This window comes from Dipteris shenzhenensis, chromosome 21, assembly GCF_047967505.1.
Source record: "Dipteris shenzhenensis isolate YYH24624 ecotype China chromosome 21, Dip_SZ_1.0, whole genome shotgun sequence".
NCBI lineage: Eukaryota > Viridiplantae > Streptophyta > Polypodiopsida > Gleicheniales > Dipteridaceae > Dipteris > Dipteris shenzhenensis.
This window is the reverse complement of record NC_141616.1, coordinates 10,776,868-10,797,027: the sequence shown is the minus strand read 5'-3', so window position 1 is coordinate 10,797,027 and position 20,160 is coordinate 10,776,868.

Sequence of the window (20,160 nt, the reverse complement as noted above, 5' to 3'; positions counted from 1 at the left end):
TAGGGCCCACAAGAGGATGAGCAATAATATCAAGTGGGTGGCCAACTTTGTGCTACTTGAATTTTCAACGGGCTTTGAGTTAGAGGGGAATTTGGGGTCCTTGCATGGAACAAGCTCATGGAGGAGCGTGTGAGATATGGTATAGCTAGGGCTGCAACAAACTACTAGGTGATGATCGGCGGTGGCTGGTATGCAACACAAGCTTTCTTTTTTAATTTTGTCCTTGTTGCATGAATTTAGATGCAACTTTACTATTTGCCTTTGGGTCCTTTGTTTGAATAAATATCAATATTTGATTTGTTAATGAAGGACTGTGTAGTTCTTGGATGGAGCGGTATGTACACGTCCAAGGTTTGGAGGTGATGTGTCATATATTCTTGCTTAAAATATTTCCTTACGGTCACCAGAAACAATGGGGCTGATATCATGGTGCATTGCATTAAAATATATTTCCATTCATTCAATTCACATGAGTGATTAAATGATTTTGATATGTTTGTCATGTTCTTGTAGATGCAGTCATGTATGCTTGTGTTTTGCAAACAGGTGGGCCATAGAATACCAATATTCTATGCAGAGAGTAAACCTCTCTTTAGAGGTTGAAAATTCAGCCCATGTATGACCATTGGAATCACTCCATGCTAGTGGGTGGCCAAGAGTACATTGGGACCTTGCTCAACATGAGCACTACGAGGTGCAATGGAAAGGTCATCTTGTTTTGTTGAGTCTATTTTCAACCTTTTGTGTCTTCCAAGTGGCTTAACTATGGACATGGGCTATAGTGTGACACCACCAATGAGAGAATGCTTGGCTAGAGGGTCCACATACTTCTCTATTTATAGTGACACTTCCATTATCAAGACTATTGTGGAGCCTCTTGTGCAAAAGTGATGTTGCAAAGATAGCTTGAGTGGGTGTTTTAGATGAGGAGGGGCATGAGGGAGATGAGTATGTGGTTGTGCTCATTGGAAACCCATATGACTCATAGTGAGATGCTAGCTTGACTTTATTTTTTACGATTGTTCACGTGATGCATAGCACAATATGCAAAGGGAAGAGCAAAAATGGCCTACAGATGCTTGGATTTAGCAGCCTAACAAGCCAACATTGATTGTGTTTTTTGTAAATCTAAGTATCCTTCTCACAGTATCAAGGTGACTCTTGCAAGGCTTTTCAATAAATTGTGTCACCACACTCAAAGCATAACTCAAGTCCGGTCTAGTGATGATGAGATATATGAGACTTTCAAGTTTCAACCATTTTTTGGAACATAGTCACATCCTGCAAGTATTACCCATCTCCTAATGCCTTGGCCACATAAAAACTCATCAAATTCATAGGACATGTATTCTCCACCATTGTTTGTATGAAAGAACTTTATGTAACACCCAAGATCCTTCTCTATCATTCTATTAAATTAGCAAAACACTTGAAAGGCATCACTTTTAGCTTTCAAGAAATAAACCTATGTAATCCAATTGTAATCATCTATAAAAGTGATATGCTACCTTGTTCCCTTGGTGTTGCATTGTCCGTAGGTCCCCAAATATCCAAATAAACTATTTACAAAGGGTACATACTCATTCTCCCCCTCTTTGAGAATGGAAACCTTGTTTGTTTTGCAAATTGACATGCGGGGCATATGTGGCTAGAATCTAAATGGCCAAATATAGGTAGCCCTCTCACCAATTCTTTGGTTTGCATCTCCTTCAAGCATCGATACTTAATGTGCCCAAGCATTTTGTGCCAAAGTTCAGCCTCTTGATCTTGTTTAGGGGCACTATTAGCATACATGGCTTGCTGTAAAAATAGGGCTTTCCTGCATCAAATGTGAATAACCACTCTCTCTTTTGATCTTTGGCAACAATCTTGCCCACTTTTCCACTATTAAGCTCCTCCACAAAGCATCCAAACTTATTGAAACACGCTTGATAGTTTTGATCAACCATTTGACCAATGGGAGCAAGATTTTTTATAATTATGGGCACATATAAAACATCTCCCAATGTATTCTCCACACCATACTTATCCCTCAAGGGAATACCACAAATATGAGTAATCTTGTGCATGGAATCATCCCTCGTTAGCAACAAAATCCTCACAGGGCATCTCATCCTTGTGAATAAACCACTCACCATGATGCATCATATGATTTGTGGCTTCCAAATCTATGAACCAATCATCACTAAATCCTAGGTCTTGCATGCCACTCATAACATGCTCCATACTAAAGATGTGAGTACCATATCCATGCTCATGTGCATACTCTCTTCCACCAACATAATGATTGTAGTGTGGCATTCAACTAGGTCCTCTATATGTGGCATTATGATTTCCATAACAATCTTGCTCATAGTGCCCAAACTTACCACAAATGTGGCAATTTCTAGCTTGTGAAGTAGGAATGGCCCTTCCTCTTCTATTGGTTGGGGCTCTCCCCCTTCCTCTTGGCATATAACCACGTCCTCTTTGGGCAAGCTCATTTCTATCCATAGTGTTTTGATGGGCATATGAGGTTCTCTCATGGCCTCTTAGGGGTCCACTCCACCCTCTAAAATCACATCTACCACTTTGGTGAGATAAAACAAAGTCTCTTCCACTATTTGTGGAGACTTTGAGCCCAAGCTGAGCCCAAGCTTTACCTCTTCTGTCATGCATAATGCGACCAGCTCCCCAAAATTGGGCGTAGTGGCTCATAGGAAATAGAGGTGTCCAATGATTTGAATTGAAGGCCCAAATAATTCAAGGTGATAGACACCAAATCATGATCTTCTACATTGCAATTTATAGAGACATAATCTATGATACTTCTATTTCCTCTCCACATTTCGTGGAGCCTCTGCTTGAGCTGAAATTTTTTTCCCTCCGTGCTTGTACCATATAATTTGTGAATGATGACCCAAGCTTCTTTAGGCATACTAGCCTTCTTAATGTGCGGGATGAGTGTATTGAAAATGCAAAGAAATATCCAATGCAATATTTTTCTTGATTTTTCCACCCATGCTTTGTACTCCAATTTTTTCTCATTCTTTGGTCCATCATCTTTGCCCATAATCAGTCTCTAAACACCTTTTCCCATGAGAAAATTCTCCATTCTATAGGACCATGTGCTATAATTATATTTAGTCAAATTTTCACCCACTATTTTGGTTACTTGTGAGGTCTCAACCATGCTTGGTTCCGAAGCCTTATGCATATAGCTACTTCCAAAACCCCAAATCAATGGTGCTTTTCTGATTTTCTTGGCATATTCACTTCAAGTGAGGTAAATGGCATCCAAATCTAAGAATTTACCCTCTTTTCAAGTGCTCAACCTTGCTCTATTTTTAGACATCCAAGAGCTTCAATTTTGGGCATCAACCAATCCACTTTTGGAAATAAATTCAAGCATTTACTAATGCATTGATGGCATTTCCCACTTTTTGTAAATGTGTGTATTTGGGCATCAAATGGCCATCAAATTGTTTCCAAGCTTGCTCTTGCAACAATGACTTGCTAAAGTGTAATTTATTCCTCTCTTTTGGGCATCAAACACATCCAATTTTGGGCATTCACACCCTTATTTGCATTCTCGAATTCTAATTTACTAGCAAAAGCTTGTGTCAAATGCTCTTATGCATCACACTTCACCAACTGGGAATTCACGCATCTAGTATCATGCATATCCTTACTTCAAGGTGTAATTCTTTGATTTTTATGAAGAATTCATGCAACACATTCTACTCTCAAGGCAAGTTCTTCCATGGCACTATTCACGGGTAGTATGCCCATTTTGCAATAAATAAAATCATAATTTACATTCACATAGTTGGAATACACACTTACTTGGTCTCCCTCAAACAAATAACCTGCTTACCATGACAAACAACCCTTTCTTTTGTTGTAAATGGGAATCATCAGTGCATTATCTCCCTTGGCATTAAGTATTTCCACCCACATAGCGTTGCCAATTAAGCATGGTCACAAGAGGTGAAAAATACATCATCCACATGGCACCCCAAAAAGAAACAATGCTTGACCTTTGAAAAGAAATGGGGTTCTGTAGATCTCTGATAACACTATTCTTGGATTCAAGCTGATCAAAATCCATAGAATCAGCAGGACAAAATGCTTCTCTCGATTTCCATCCATATTTCCATTCATTGCTTAAGTTCTTTGTGAGGATTTCCATTCATCCTTCTTGAGAGGTTCTTCATGAGAGAGAGAGAGACTCAGAGTCCTAAGGCATTGAGCTACTTGTGAGATATTATTTGTGTGAGAGAGGTTTCCATTCTCTGTGAGAGTCTTCCATTCCTGAGAGAGTTTGAGTAATCCAGTTCCTTCCCTTAGATTTGAGAGGAAGAGAACATATTTCGGTTTGAGAGAAGGATTCCTTCTTGTTTTGAACTAGTCTACAACAAGTTAGCAGGCCTTTACAAGCATAGTGCCACATCATCACTGTATGTTCACGACTCACCGTGCCACATCATCATTGTGTAATTTTTGTCCCTCCACCTAGATCAAGCAGTATCTCTTAATCCAAGAGGAATTTGAGGGTGCTACAAAAAGGTGAAACGATCAATTTTTTGTGCTCTACGTGCTCATCACATCACGTACATATTTCAGCACAAGTTACACACACTTTTGGGCCTCACCGACAAATCCACTTTCTACATGCACATCAGCCTCTACATCGATGCATCTGACCTAGCACATAAAAAGAACCAAAGAAAAGAAATTATTTACTGTTCTTTCATTGATCAATGGTTGGTATAGATCTAGATCAGAGTAGACTAGATTGCCATAGAGGGGACGATTTGAATTTTCCCAAGTTGCCAATCTAAGCCATGCCCAAAATTCCCGACTAGTTCCTACTCGGAGTTAGTCCCTACGCTTACATATGGTTTCACATCATTACATTACCTAAAACCTGATGTTCATCAGTTTAGTGAGTAGACTTCAGAGTGTTCAGAGGCATTGCTGATTGATCAGTGGGCTGATAGCACACGATTTGATTTCACACACACATGCCATCATTGTAAAGCCTATTTGGCTATTTCACGGCATTGTGCACATCATTTCCAGCCTTGTAAAGCCTCTTGGCTATTCCTGACATCATTTGCCACAAGCCTTGTAATTCAAATTGGATTATATATTGTAGTTCTACCTTCACCGACGGTTCAGATTTCACTTGCTACAGTCAGTCTCTTGCAGTTGATTTAAACAGTGATTTTCACAAAACTTTGAGTACATTTCTTGCACCATGTCTATGACTATCAACCTCAATCTGGAGGCATATATGAAGCTAGAAACTCCAATTATGGCACATGGAAATACCGAATGGAGACTATTCTTGTACTTTAGGAAAAATGGGAGTATGTCGATGGATCTACACCTAGACCATTGAACGATCTAGCCAGTAGTAGCTCTACTCCATGTGTTGTCACAACACCAGTAGCGAGATCTATAGCAGGATCTCTAGCTACACCAGCAATTTTTGCACTTGTAGCAGATCCTGCCATTGCCTGAGCATAGGCAGAATGGGATAAGAAAGATAAGTATGCATATCATCTAATCAATCAGAATGTGCAAGATGTCATGCTAGGACAGATCAACACCGTCAAGACATCAAAAGAAGCATGGGATATGTTTGCAGCTCTCTATGAGTCCAAGAACACTTTTAGGATTCTCACACTAAGAAACCAAATCAACCAGAGTTTTTGCAATAGCAGTGAAACCGGTCATGCTTACGTACTCAGGATCAAAGGCTACAACAATCAACTCACAGTAGAGTAGGAGAGAGTATGAATCCAGTAGAAATGGTTCAAGTCATCCTGAATGGACTAGGAGAGGGATACGAGAATCTAGTCTAGAGTATTGCCATTCAATGATAAATTCCAACACTGGAAGAACTTCAGTCAGTCTTACTTGGTGAAGAACTTAGGACTCAGGCCATTCATGCATGCAAAGGTCATTCTAATGATCAGACATCACAGCTTTAGATAAAAGCAGAGGCAGAGGCAAAGGTAGAGGTAGATCATTTCAAAGAAGTGGTCATCATCAGAAACAGAGTCATCAACAAAGTTAGCATCAGCATCATCCTCAACAACATTAGAATTAGCAAAGAGGAAATCATTCCAATCGAGGAAGATTCCAAGGACAAGGGAATGCATCCACCAATGTGTCAAAAATCTAGTGCAACCATTGTCATAAGTTTGGACATTATGAAAGAGATTGCTGCAAGAAGCAGTACGACCAAGGCGGTCAGTACAGTAGCAATCGAGGGAATTTTTGTGACAAAGGAAATCATCATGGTGGACATCCTAGATATAGTCATTTTGCAAATGAACATGGGAATATGTTTCTTGCAAATAAGGAAATGCAGAAAATTGATACAATGTACCTAAACACTGATTACAATCCAAAATAAGATTTCAGCTATCAAGTGGATCCTTGATACATCGACATCGGTGCATCATCTCACATGACAAATCATCAGGAATGGTTCTTAGAGTTAAAACCATTAGAAGGTAAAAAGAATGTCATCTATACACAACATATAATACACCAAATCCAGTTCAAGGGACATCCATTAACCCCATGAACAATTTCACTGGTATGAAAGGATTGGTGAAAGATGTACTCTATGTTTCAAAGCTCAGCAAGAACCTCTTGTGTCAGTAGGTCAAATGACGGAACACAACTATCGAGTCATCTTCAATGGAGATGAATGCACTATCAGAGACAAATCCAGAAGATTTCAGCTACTAGTAGGAAAAGGTGTCAAGGAAGGGCGCTTATATAGAATGCTAGCTACAATACCAGATGCCATGTCAACTCAGCTGCAATAGATGCCATATCTACAAATGGCACAAGAGATATGGTCATGTTAATTTCAAGAGCTTGTTAGATCTCAACAATCAGAATATGGCAATCGAGATTCCAAAGCTATAGTTTCTTGGAAAAGTTTGCGAAGCATGTTGCTTCGGCAAACAAAAGCAAACCAATTTCAGCATAAGTACCTCTCGAGCATGAGGTATTCTTGATTTGATACATACAAATGTATGGGGTTATGCTTAGACCCATAGTATCAATGGTTCACTTTACTACTTGACTTTCATCGGCGACTACAACATATATTGTTGGGGTCTACTTTCTAAAGAGAAATTTGAAGTGTTTTCTAGATTTCAAGAATTCAAAACCATGGTAGAAAACTAGATAGGCACAAAGATCAAAGCCATGAGATTGGATAGAGGAGGTGAATACATGTCTTCAGCATTCATGAACTTTTGCAGAAGTCACGGCATTCAAAGACAATTCACTTTAGCAAATACTCCTCAGTAGAATGCAAGAGCTGAAAGGAAGAATGGTACTTTAGTAGACAATGCTAGAGCAATGGTTAGTGAGTAGCATCTTCTGAATCAGTATTGGGCAGAAGCAATAGCCATTGCAAACTACTTGCTTAATCGGCTTCCTACCAAACCGATTCAGGGTATGACACCTTATGAAGCATTCACTGGACACAAGCCACACATTGGGCATCTCTGCATATTTGGTTGCATAGCATGTGCCCACATACATGATCATCATCGCAGAAAAGTGGATGCAAAGTCACACAAATACATCATGGTTGGCTACAGTGAAGAAAGCAAAGCATACAAGTTGTATGATCCCATCAACCAAAAGGTCAATAATTCCACACCCTTTGAAGTCCCTACTGAGATCACTGAGTTTCTTAATAAGGTACCCTCCACAAAGGTAAAAAAGGAACCTGACTCACCTTGTCACTGATAGCTTTGGAGAGTCAGAGAGTTTCAATTACTCTGATTACTTCAATGATGACAATACAGATGACATTGAGGACTCCTATGTCCCTCTCTTTTGATTTTGTTGCTACTATTTATGTTTTACTCAGAAATGTTTTGATGAAACTCTCCCCATGGGGGCTGGTTGTTCTTTACCAAACCAAAGAACATGTAAATACTTATGATGATGATGATATCCTAATATAACAAAAGCTTTTTCAGCCCAAAAAAATAATTTATGATAAGCTTGCATGTGCAGAAAAAGCATACAAAATTCCGGTAGAGTAACAAAAGATGAAACTGTATCAATCTCTCCTGAGCAAGTGGCATGCATTTCGAAGCACCTTGATGACTCATAAGGATTTGATGTGGGAACAAGTAGCAGAGGTACTATATGAAGAGGAGACCATGAGAATTGACATGGGATTACATGCAAGAAAGAATGACCATGCATTGATGGGCAGTACTCTAGAAAGAGATCAAGCTTGGATGGCGAATGCTCCACTGAAATTTTCTATGGGCAATTGATCATCTAGACGCAAGGGTAAGTGAAGATGATGTGGAATTGAAGGACACTTTGATTTCGAGTGTCGAAAGAAGTTGGCAGATTTGGAGCGCCAAGTGAAGGAATTTTAAATAGGGTCATCATCAATGAAATCTGGAGGAGACAAGGTACGAATGCACAATGTTCATGAGGCACCAACAAAATGCAAGACATGTGTCGTGGACAGCCTCATACTTGATTCGGGAGCAAATCAACACATGAGTTTTCACAAAGATTGGTTTGTATGCTACACACCATGCACATCAAAATGAACTATTTAGATGGGAGATGACACTGAGCATGCAATTGAAGGAGTTGGAGATATTGACTTTGAGCTTCCTTCAGGTGATGTTTTTTGCCTGTTAGGAGTATTGTACGTCCCAAATTTGAAAAGAGATTTGATTTCAGTAGCTAGATTGATCGACATGGGAGTTGTGGTATAGTTCAACACAAATTCATGCATTATTCGTCATGAATATTCAAAGGAAATAGTAGCAGAGGGTGTTAAGCATCGATCTTTGTATCTACTCACGGATACATCTGAAGTTAAAATGTAGTGTTAGTAGCCACTAGTGATAGTAACACAGACTTGTGGCATAAATGTCTAGCTCACATGAGCTTCAAAAATATTAAGCGTCTTCTTTCTCACAATTTGGCCATAGGTTTGTCTCTTCCTGATCATCCCAAGTTAGGACAATGTGAATCTTGTGTGTTAGGCAAGCATGTTAGATGTCCATTTTCACATCAAAGTCGTAAGGCCATTGAACTTCTTGCATTAGTACATTTGGATCTATGTGGACCCCCATTGCTTCTAAGGGAGGGAGTAGATATTACATGGATGCAACCTCTAGGGTATGTGGATACTCAACAGTTTGATCATGTGTGTAGATTACACAAGTCTATAAATATGGTCTCAAACAAGCATCTAGATCATGGTTTGAGAAAATTGATGGCTATTTGCATTCAATTGGATTTAGTACATTCAATTTGCATTCAATTGGATTCACTACATTAGTAGCAAGCAGACTCGAATCTCTACATGCTTCACTCACCCTTAGCTCTCGTAATGTTAGCATTGTATGTGGATGACAATCTCCTTTTCTTCAATGATTGTTCCACTCTCCAGCCCACCAAGGCTTAGTTGCATGCTGCATTTGACATGGTAGATTTTGGCGAGGTTGAGCATTGTTTGGGCATGGAGATTCATAGGGATTGTTCCTCTGGCACGATTCACCTTAGTCTCAGCATAAGTACATTAGGGACATGCTTACTAAGTACAACATGAGTACGTATAATCCAATAGCTACTCCAATGGAACCAGGAGCCACCGCATTGTTAAATCATCCATCTCTTGATCACAATGCATCTCAGTTTCCATATCGAAGTTTGGTTGGTAGCTTGCTTTACACCATGGTCTATTGTAGACCCGATATTGCTTTCCCCGTGATTTTACTATCTTAGTACAGCTCCAAGCCTTCCCTTGTGCATTGGCAATTGCTCAAGCGGGTTCTTTGTTACTTAAAAGGGACCAGTGATTTTGGGCTCAAGTTTCAATCTTCTCGTGCATTGCGCTTACAATTTCATGCTTTTTCGGATGCGAACTGGGGCACATATATCACCACCGGAAGATCAGTAACGGGATGTTGTTTCCTCATTAGTGGCACTACAATAAGTTGGATCAGTAAACAACAAAAGGTGGTAGCATTGTCATCTATCGAATCTATGTACATTGCGGATTCCACAGCATCATGTGAGGTTGTATGGCTTCGATGATTGTTGCAGGAACTCACTTATCTAGATCATTTTGAACCAAGTATACTTTGGTGTGACAATTAGAGTGCTATTGCACTGACGAAGTATCAAGTTCTTCACTCTCGTACAAAGCATTTCGCATTGTACTTTCATATCATCTGGGACCTCGTGAAGGAAGGAAGTCTTCAGGTTTGTTATCTTCCAACTGAAGAGATGCCAGTTGACATACTCACCAAACCTCTTCCTCGGCCTCGATTTACCCATCTCAAAGATCTTCTAGGTGTTCATTTAGACATACCTTCTGGCGTCTCATAAACGAATCAAGGTTCAAGTTCCATTCCCCTAGGTCGTGTTTGAAGGGGGGATGTTGGGGTCATCCACGACCCAGGTAGCTGGTCAATCACGAGGAGTGAACGTGAAGTCCACCAAATGCATTGCATGCACTCCACTTGTGCACATGCAGGGGCTTAACCATTGAGCATCTAACTATAAACTACTCGGTGCTTTCTATCAATTCAGACAACGGATTTTGCAGAGGCGTTTGAATGAAATGATTGCGAGTTGCCAAACACATATACTTGAACTTAAGAGATTGCAATTAAGCTAGAATTAAGACTTATACAGCTCAAACACAAAGTGACATCATTGGAAATTGCAATATGATTGAGGGGCCAAGATGGCCCCCCCCCTTGTCCAGGCTCACTATTCTTAAAAATGGAGATACAAGACCAAGGTGCAATGCACCTTCCAAACTGAGGAACTTAGTGAAAGCCTAGGACCTAGATACAAGACTCAAGAGCACATGTACAAGGTAGACAACAGAAAGGAGGACTTCAAGCTCAGGTTTCAACTCTTGGCTTGCCCAATCCACAAGGCAGAAGCTTGCAACAATCACCACTTACATTAAGGCAAGCACTAGTTTCTAGAAAGATAGTAGAAACAAATACAGACTCCCTTCATGACTTGACCCTTTTATAGATGAAGTCCTTGATGCCTCTGAAGCTCCCTTGGGTGAGGAGAGTGTGGAAATGGGGCTGCAGTGAGAATGACTCAGAAAAATAGCCTATAAGCTAGAGAGAGAAAGCCTTTATGGAGTGATAGTTATAGAGAGAGAGTGCCAATGCTGACCCCAAGGGAAGGGATATAAGAGAGGAGCTGGTGTTGTTCCAGAGGTGCAGAGAAAGGTAAATTTCTGCAAGGGGAAGGCGCTAGAACAATAGAGAGAGAAATTATATAGTAGAGAGAGAAAGACTGCAGCAGGAGAGAGAAAGGAGTTGTGGCTGCTCCAGGCTAGGAGAAGGAGAGAGGATGTTGCTGCTGTTCCAGAAGAGCTAAGAGGAGGCAGATTTTTTGAGAGGAGGGGCTAGAACTATAGAGAGAGAGTGTGTTGTAGAGAGAGAAAGTGCTGCTGAGGTGAGAGAATGGACTGCGGAGAAGCTAGCTACACCCAAGGAGTTGGAGAGGTTCTATTAAATCAACAAAAAGGAGGGAGAAGAAAAGTGAAGAATTTTCATGTAGGGATGAAAGGGAGAGGCCTTCTTTTATAGGCTTAGCCCCCCCCCCCCCCCAAGGCCCAGAGTGGAAGGTGGACACTTGTCCTAGATTTTTGGTGGGCTGTAGTCCCAAAGAGGACAGCCCACAACCTACCCCAAATCTATCAGATTTGAGGCCAGACACTTGGCCTGCATGCCCTGCCACCTGCCATGCATGCTGCCACATTTGTGGGACAGGTGGACTGACCTGCTAGCTTAGATCCCATGTGGCAGTTTACCACGTGTCAACTGCCACGTGTCGTTTTTAAAAACCCTAAAATTTCAAAGTTGTCAAAATTCAATTCTAATCGCATCCACGGGTTCCTAACAGCTTGGACTATCTACTGACGTGCTCTAAGGTCATTATTGAGCCATACTGAGCTCATTTGTTTGTCGTCTTATCTTGTATCTCCATTACTCTTGGCATGCTACCGGGCCCACACCCAAAGCTTAGGGAACATTCTCTTGAATGGTTCCTAGGTCAGTATGCAATCTTTGCATTTGATTGGTCCCGTGTTTAGGTACAGGTGGGGTGTGGTTTTTAGATGTCCCTCTCAAAGAGAGGCCATCACTCTTGTGGGTCACTAATGCCCATAACCCCAAGCAAGAAATAGTCTCGGGCAGGGATTATGTTAATGTAATATCGTAATTGTGAGCATGTTATTAATGTTGTGTACTTACGTTGTAAACTCATGCTAATAACGTGTGTATTATTGTAACTGGTCAAAGATTAACCGATAAACCGGCTATTTAATTATCCCATCGGGAAATTTTATTCCCAGCGGGCTATTGCAATAGCCCTATGGGCCCTGCCAGGAGATGACTAAATCCTAGAGGGCTTTCTTAATACATAATATAAACGTCCCCAATTTTAGAGAAGCGTGTAAATCTAGACAGCTCCTTGGGCAATACACCCTTGCTAAGGCTTGCTTGTTCACTGTTCTTAGAACTAAGCTATGAAATGATTTGTTGATTACTTGGGCTGTGTTTGTCCTCGATATAGACATTTCTTTAGAGTGTTGATGAGATCTATCTTGTTATGTGGATTGGGCTTTTTGTCCTTTGTTGGATAAGGGTAGTCCATGATACATATCATTGCAAGAACCTTCGACACTCAGCATGTTAATTGTAGAGTTTGTGTTTAGGTATTTGGGCCATTTGTCCTTCTTTGGGCAAGAGTACTCCTAATATCTATTCTCACGTGTTGATTGTGATTGTATGCTATATGTTGTGTATTGTGGGCTACTAGTCCTATTATTAGGTAGTAGTAGTCCTCGTGTGACATTTATGACATAGGTATTGTGCAATGGATGAATCTTGGGTTAGTTATCCTATAGTGAGTTGGGCAAAACTAATCCTTGAGGAGGCCATTCGTCTTAGTTGCATTTGTGTTTTGTTGTGTGGTTGACTTTTGGTCATTGTGTCCTATTCTGGGCAATATATGTCCTAAAGAAAATCTCACTATTGTGTTATTATTTTTTGAATCATGTGTATCTTGTATTGTTAGGCTTGTGTTGCAGTCTACATGCATGTATTTTTCAATAATAATTTTTATATAGGACCACATGTGAAGACGATAGAGAGGCTTTCAAATTATACATTGGTAACTCCAGAGAGAAGACTATTGACTGCTACTAGGTCTGAGGTATGCAAAAGCTTATGTTTTTTTAATTTTGCAATGTTTTGATTATTTAGAGTATATGTAAGTGCTATTGCCTATTGGTTTTGTAAAATGTTAGTTAGTATCTCATTGTTGCATGTTCATACTGTAAACTCTATGAAATATGAGTTAATTTCTTAAATGTGTTCATGGAAAATTAAGTGATAAAGGTTGATGTAAAAGATGTAGAATCCTTAGTCATTCTTACAAGTTAGAAGTTATTGACTCTCGTGAGGCCTTGCGCTGGTCAAACCTGGATTTGGTGGGCTATACACAACATACATAGCATTCTATTCAACCACACAAAATTTTGCTTTTACTTAAAAAAATATTCTATAGACCATCTATAAGCACATCTATGTACGCGTCTTTCTTTTTTTTTTAAAATTTCTATAAAGCGTCTAAAAGTGCATCTATAGGCATGTCTGTATGTTATATAGACGAGCCTATAGATGCGGGTCTATAGACCCGCAAATAGACACGCCCATAAGTTTTTTTTTTGGTTAAGGAAACTCGTCTATGTGCACGTGTATGGGTGCTTTGTCTTGTTGTGATTGTTATTTCTATCTTTCATTCTTAATCGTATGATTTGTGCTTCTTTGCAAGATCCACTGGAGGTTTAATAAGAAATTGATTACCATAGATGCCTTCAAGAAAAGAAGGATCTCATTGAGAAGGCCCACACATATCCAAGGGATGAGGACACAAGATGGTGGAATGAGTTCTTTGAAGATCAATCCCTAATTCTTTCTAGGTTTGAGCATAACGATGTCACTCTAAATGTTCCTTTCTATTAGCCATCAATTCATGCAACTCCAATTGAAAATGCAACAACTTCTTTTCATACATAATTGCAAGGTATATTGATTAATGTATAGCCATGAGAAATGTATTTGGGTGCATGGAGGTCTCATAAAAGACAAGAGTGACTTGTAAAAATGTGGAGTGGAAGTGTGCAAGATATAAAGGTGGACTCCATGGTTGCAGCACTTTCCGATAATGATCCTCGTGGCCATTTATTTTGGACTTCAAAGGTGATTGGTTTGATCATATATGAAACTGAAGATATTATTTCCCTTCAAGTGCATTGGTTTAGAACCAAGAGTCATGATGCGTACAATGGAAAGTACACCCCTGAAATGGTTGCAAATTGCTTGTGGTAGGGGAAAGCGAAGAGGAGCAAAACATCAACCACATGTCAGTGTGCTTGTTCTTAATGAGGTTGACATTCTTGTTTATGACTTTGGATTGACCAATGCTGGACATCTTCGCAAGGAGACGATTGGCATCATTAAACAAAAGCTTTCCTCAAAGAAATAATATTAGGGGAGAACTAGGGTCTCAAAAGGGCCTCCAATTAGTGTTTCCTAATTTCAAGGGATTAGAGAGTGATTTGAGGTGTACCAATGAGAGTGCTAGAAGGTGTGGAGAAATGGTATGTTGAGGTGGAGGGTGGGCAAGCCTACACAGAGCCCCTATTGGTTGCTCCCCTTACATTAGTGACCACCCAAACCATCCCCCCCGCTCTTAACCCATGTTTGACACTCCTACTAGGTGCACCTCCCCCATGTTTGACACTCCTACTAGGTGCACCTCCCCCTCATGAGCCCAAAACTACCTTCAAAGGGATGGTAGGGCCCTTCCGGTGAATTTTCCTTCTCCCCTCCCTCTTTCTAGGGCCTCTGCCCTACACTATTCTGGTCCATCCTGCCAAATCCCTCCATTTGGACCGAAACCCACGCATTTCCCCTCTTTCTCTGCTCCCTCTTGCTCTAGCCCGCTTGTTGTAGCTCCTCTCTCTCTCTCTCTCTCTTCCCTCTCCCTCTCCCGTGCCTCTGTTGGTGCTCCTCTGTCCTTATCCATCTCCCTCTTTTGTGCCTCTGTTGGAGCTGCTCTATCCCTCTCCTTCTCCCTCTCCTGTGCCTCTATTGCTGCTGCTCTGTCCCTCTCCTTCTCCCTCTTTTGTGCCTCTGTTGGAGCTGCTCTATCCCTTTACTTCTCCCTGTCCTATGCCTTTATTACTACTGCTCTATCCCTCTCCTTCTCCCTCTTTTGTGCCTCTGTTGGAGTTGCATTACCCTGTGTAGGAGTCCCATTCTTGCTGTTGCAACCTCTGCAAGCATGGTGAGGAGCAAGGCTACAAGACCATGCAATGTTGTGACCTCTTGTGTCTTCCACAACACCAAAAATGCATTGGATGAGTGGATCCCTTGCACCTATAGCTTAAATGACTAGATAGTGATGAAAGGATTGGCCAAAGGTTCACATAAGCTCCCCAAGAGCAAGAGAGGTGACATCTTGCATGAGTAGAAGGGGCACATCTTGAAGTTCAAGTTTGGGAAGAAAGGATGGCTCGCAAAAGTGCAACATGTTTACATGGGAAAAGATATGTGGCCTCCTCCATCATTCAATGAATCTAGGATACCATGACATTGCAAGCCTTTCTATCTATGTACCTTTTTCACATGTACGTGTCGAGTCCATTTGGAAATTTTGTGTTTGGTTTCTAAGAGCTCTTATCTAGAATGTCGGTATTGTGGGTGATTCCATGTTAATACTGATGTCACTAGTGTTATTGGTGTTATGCTTGATTATTGTGCTTTGAGCATGGTTATGTTGGGATCGGTTGATTCGGTGATTCGTTCAATCAATTATTAATAATAACTAATGTAATTGGCTGCTTGAGTACATGTGATGGAACTCATAGCGAGGATTGGAGTTAGTGCGAGGGTATCAATTGAGGTGTCGCACAGCGCATTTTATATGGCCATGGGCCAATTTTGTATTTGCTTTACTATTGCAAGTTTGAGCAATATATTTTGTATTGAACATAATTCACTTTTGGGCCCTAAGATGGCTATGTAAAGCAAATCCCTCATTTTGGAAGAGAGGGATAATTTTGGCTCCTTGGTGCTTTTAAGAAAAATCATAAATACTCTAGATGAGGAAGTGTGAGCCACTCATCTAGTAGGGGGAGGTTGTACCCAGCTTGCTGTTGCTTTCGTGGTGTGATTGTGTCCTTCTTGTCCAATTGATTAAGTTGTGAACTTGTGTGTGAAAGAAATTGGTATCAGAGCTTTGGTGATGCTCTTGTGGAGAAAGAAAAGAGAATATCCCTCGTGTGGAAATTGACAGAAGGAGTAGTCCGATGGAGTGTGGAGGATTCAAGAAGACAAACTGAGTCGAGTGTAGAATCAGAGTTTGTGGGGAGAGGAAGCTTGCATTGAGGGATGTTCCCACGATGCCACACATGTGTTTTTGGAGCCCTGTTCAAGCTCGCTCACATACCTGCAACCATGCGAATTCCAAAGCCTACAGTGCATAGAGTCTAGATGCCCATAAGCATGCATTTAATATGCCTTGGTGGTCATGCATTCTACTAGGCCTAGCCTTATAGAGCAGCTGCCCCGAGCGGAGCAACATGCCTCAGCTAGCGCGCCACCCACCAGCACTGTGCAGAGTTTGAACCTCTGTGCAACCACCGTCCATCGGCCGAGAGACCAAGTCATGTCACCCATCACCTCCAGCCCTCCATGACCTGTGCAGTAGCCACCCTTGGAAACTTTGGGACTCAAGAGTCTCTTCTCTGTCTATGTGCCCATTTGCAGAGTGCAGACCTATAGTAATCTCTATCTGCACGTAGTGCAGATGCACTGCCTCAGAGGCTGTCAGAGCCTCCATTACTTTGGTAGCATTGAAGTTCATTGGGAGTCAATTTCGCCCCGCACAGAGCGCACGTTTCTATTGCATCCCTAGATGCCCACGTTGTGCAACCCTCAGGCCATTGACTGCACCATAATCAGGAGTAGCTGACCGGCCTCTCAGAGAGTGTATCTGCAATCAGTCTCTTTTTCCCTCGGAATTAGCAACGTCGTTCTTGCAAGCTTCAACGTCTACAAGTCAGAGTTTTCCTTGGACCATATAGATGGAACAAGGGTAAAGGATCTAAAGTTCCCAAAAAAAAAAAAGACGTTTTCTTTTCTTTTTCGCAATCTGCAACACAAAGTACGAGGCCACTCCATCGACCAATGAAGGCATGTTAAAAAAAGAGAGAAGAAGAGCAAAGCAAAATCTGAGAAAGCTTGAATTAAGAAGGCGATTTGGAACCATGAAATCACCATGCAATTAATTGGAGATCGGTAGAGCGTAAAGATGACTACGAGCGACATCATCGGTCACATATCTCCCACTCTAGTCTTTTCTACCTCCGATCAAAGAGCGAGATAAATGATTTCTATGCTTTATATTTCATACACTTAGTATTTGCCGCCATCCATTTCTTACCATACACTTGAGTCACATTTTTCTTTCATACATTTAAAATTTCATACTCTTAGTATCCTTATTTTTCTCCGCTCTACTTTATTTGTATTTATCGCATTATCATGGCGCATCAGCCACAACCACCCATGCTCTAAGGGCAACTAGATGCACTTCAGACACAGTTGGCCAATGAGTGTGAGTATAGAGAGAGATTGGAAAAAAAAACCAATGGTAAGAAAAGGAAGAGGCATTCATCTAATGACGAGTCATCCGACGATGATTTTCGATGATGATCATATTATCAGGATAGTCAAAGCCACACTGAGAGCACATAATTCAAGGAAGCAGAGTAAGATAAGTAGAAAAGCTTTCTCATTTCAAAATTTCGATGGAAAGAAAGAAGCATGCACTGTCTTGTCTTGGATCAGTCAGCTAGATGATTATTTTTCAGGGGAGAAATTCTCTTAAAAAGACAAGATTAAATGTGTTGCAAATCATTTAATAGAGAGTGCTGCACTTTGGTGGAACATCACTAAGCACAGTAAAAGGTGACCCAAATCTTAGAAGTCCTTTCAAAATCTCATCAAGAGAGATTTTCTTCCCTCACATTTCAAAGCAAAAGCTAGACAATAGTGGGATACTTTCAAGTAGTTTGATAAGGAAACGATCTCCACATATACTAATAGATTTTGGCAAACATTGATCCAATTACAGTCCTTAGAGAAAGTTAATGAGTGAGATCAACGCAAGAAGTATGTGGTAGGTCTAAAACCTAAGTTGAGGGCCGAGAATAACATGTTTCATCCTTGCTCACTGAACTCTGCGATTTCTCTTGCAATGAATTGTGAGAGGAAGAATGGGATCCCAAAAGAAGGGAAAGATTTGGAATGGCATGTACCCTTCCACAAGAAAAAGAGATTTGATAAAAAGCCCTTCTTTAAATCTAAAAATTGTTTTGTTCCACAGAAGAAAGATTCTTCTTCAAAGCCGAACGGTGGAAATTTTCCAAAGAAAGAAATAAGGTGTTTCAAGTGTAACAAGGCGGGACACATAACCACTGAGTGTCCCAAAAGAAAGAAGACCCTAACGGCGAAAGTGCACATGATTCACGACGAAGCAGCCAAGCAAGAGGGAGCTAAGTATAATTGTCATGCTCTTCTAAAAATGAAAGGTGGCAAAGAGGTTGTTATTTTGCATGATGATGGTAGTACACATGATTTCATTTTGGAAAGAACCTTAGCAAAGCTAAACCTAGAGTCTTTCCCATGTAACTATAAGGTCAAAGTTGCTTTTACCAAAACAAAGTACAATTGCACTAGAGAAGTCAAGAATCTTGAAATCTCAATCAAACCCTACAAGGATACATGAGACTTTCTAGTGGCGTCCCTACAGGGAGTGGATATCATCTTAGGAATGCCATGGAGGCATCAATATAATCCTAAGATAGATTACGATTCACATCAGATGTGGATTGAGGACAGACAAGAAATATGCCTGAAAAGTCTAATGAAACCTGAGATCAGTCCTTTACTCAACCACACACAAGCCAAAAGAGCAATTAGGAAACGTGAGAAGGCATATATGATTTTGGTGAATACGGTAACGGCTACTTAGCTAAACACTAATCTTACACACCAAAAGTTTCTTTCTTAGTTTTCTGATTGTTTCTTAGAGGATTTACCGCCTGGTCTACCATGTTCTCAACCTGAAGATCATAAGATAGAAATCTTACCGAGCAATACTCCACCTTGCAAAGCTCCTTATAGAGTCAATAAGCTAGAACAAAAGGAAATTCAAAAGCAAGTGGAGGAACTGATAGAGAGAGGATTGATAAGACCCAGCAGTTCTCCTTATGGAGCACCTATCTTATTAGTTAAAAAGAAAAATGGAACCTATCGAATGTGCATAGACTGTTGTGCACTAAACAAAATCACAGTGAAGAACAAATATCCAATCCCTACAATTGATGATCTTCTGGATAAATTGAAAGGGGCCAAGGTCTTCAGTAAGATAGATCTCAGATCTACCGGCTATCATCAAGTTTGTATGGTAGAAGAGGATATATACAAGACTACCTTTAGAACTCCAACAAGACATTATGAGTTCCTAGTTATGCCTTTTGTGCTAACTAATGCTCCAGCGACTTTTAGTAGAAGGATGAACCGAATCTTTCTTAAACACCAAGATTGTGTGGTAGTATTTTTTGATGATATTCTGGTGTTTAGCAAAGACATTGAGGAGCATAAGGAACATATAAAGCTAGTCTTTTCACTTTTGAAAGAAAATCAATTGTACATAAATCGTGAAAAGAGTAGTTTCTTTCAAGACCAGATAGAGTATTTGGGTCACATTGTATCCACTGATGGGATTCGAGTAGATCCAAAGAAGATTGAGTGCATAGTCACATGGCCTAAACCCCGAGATACACATGAATTAAGATCATTCTTGGGATTGTGTAGCTTTTATAGAAAGTTCGTCAAGAATTTTGCATGCATTGCACATCCATTGACAGACCTTCTTAAAAAACTAAGCATTTCTTATGGACTGAGCATCAAGATAAATCTTTTATAGCTTTGAAAGAAGCTCTCACACAAGCTCCTGTGTTGCAACTACCCGATTTCTCTA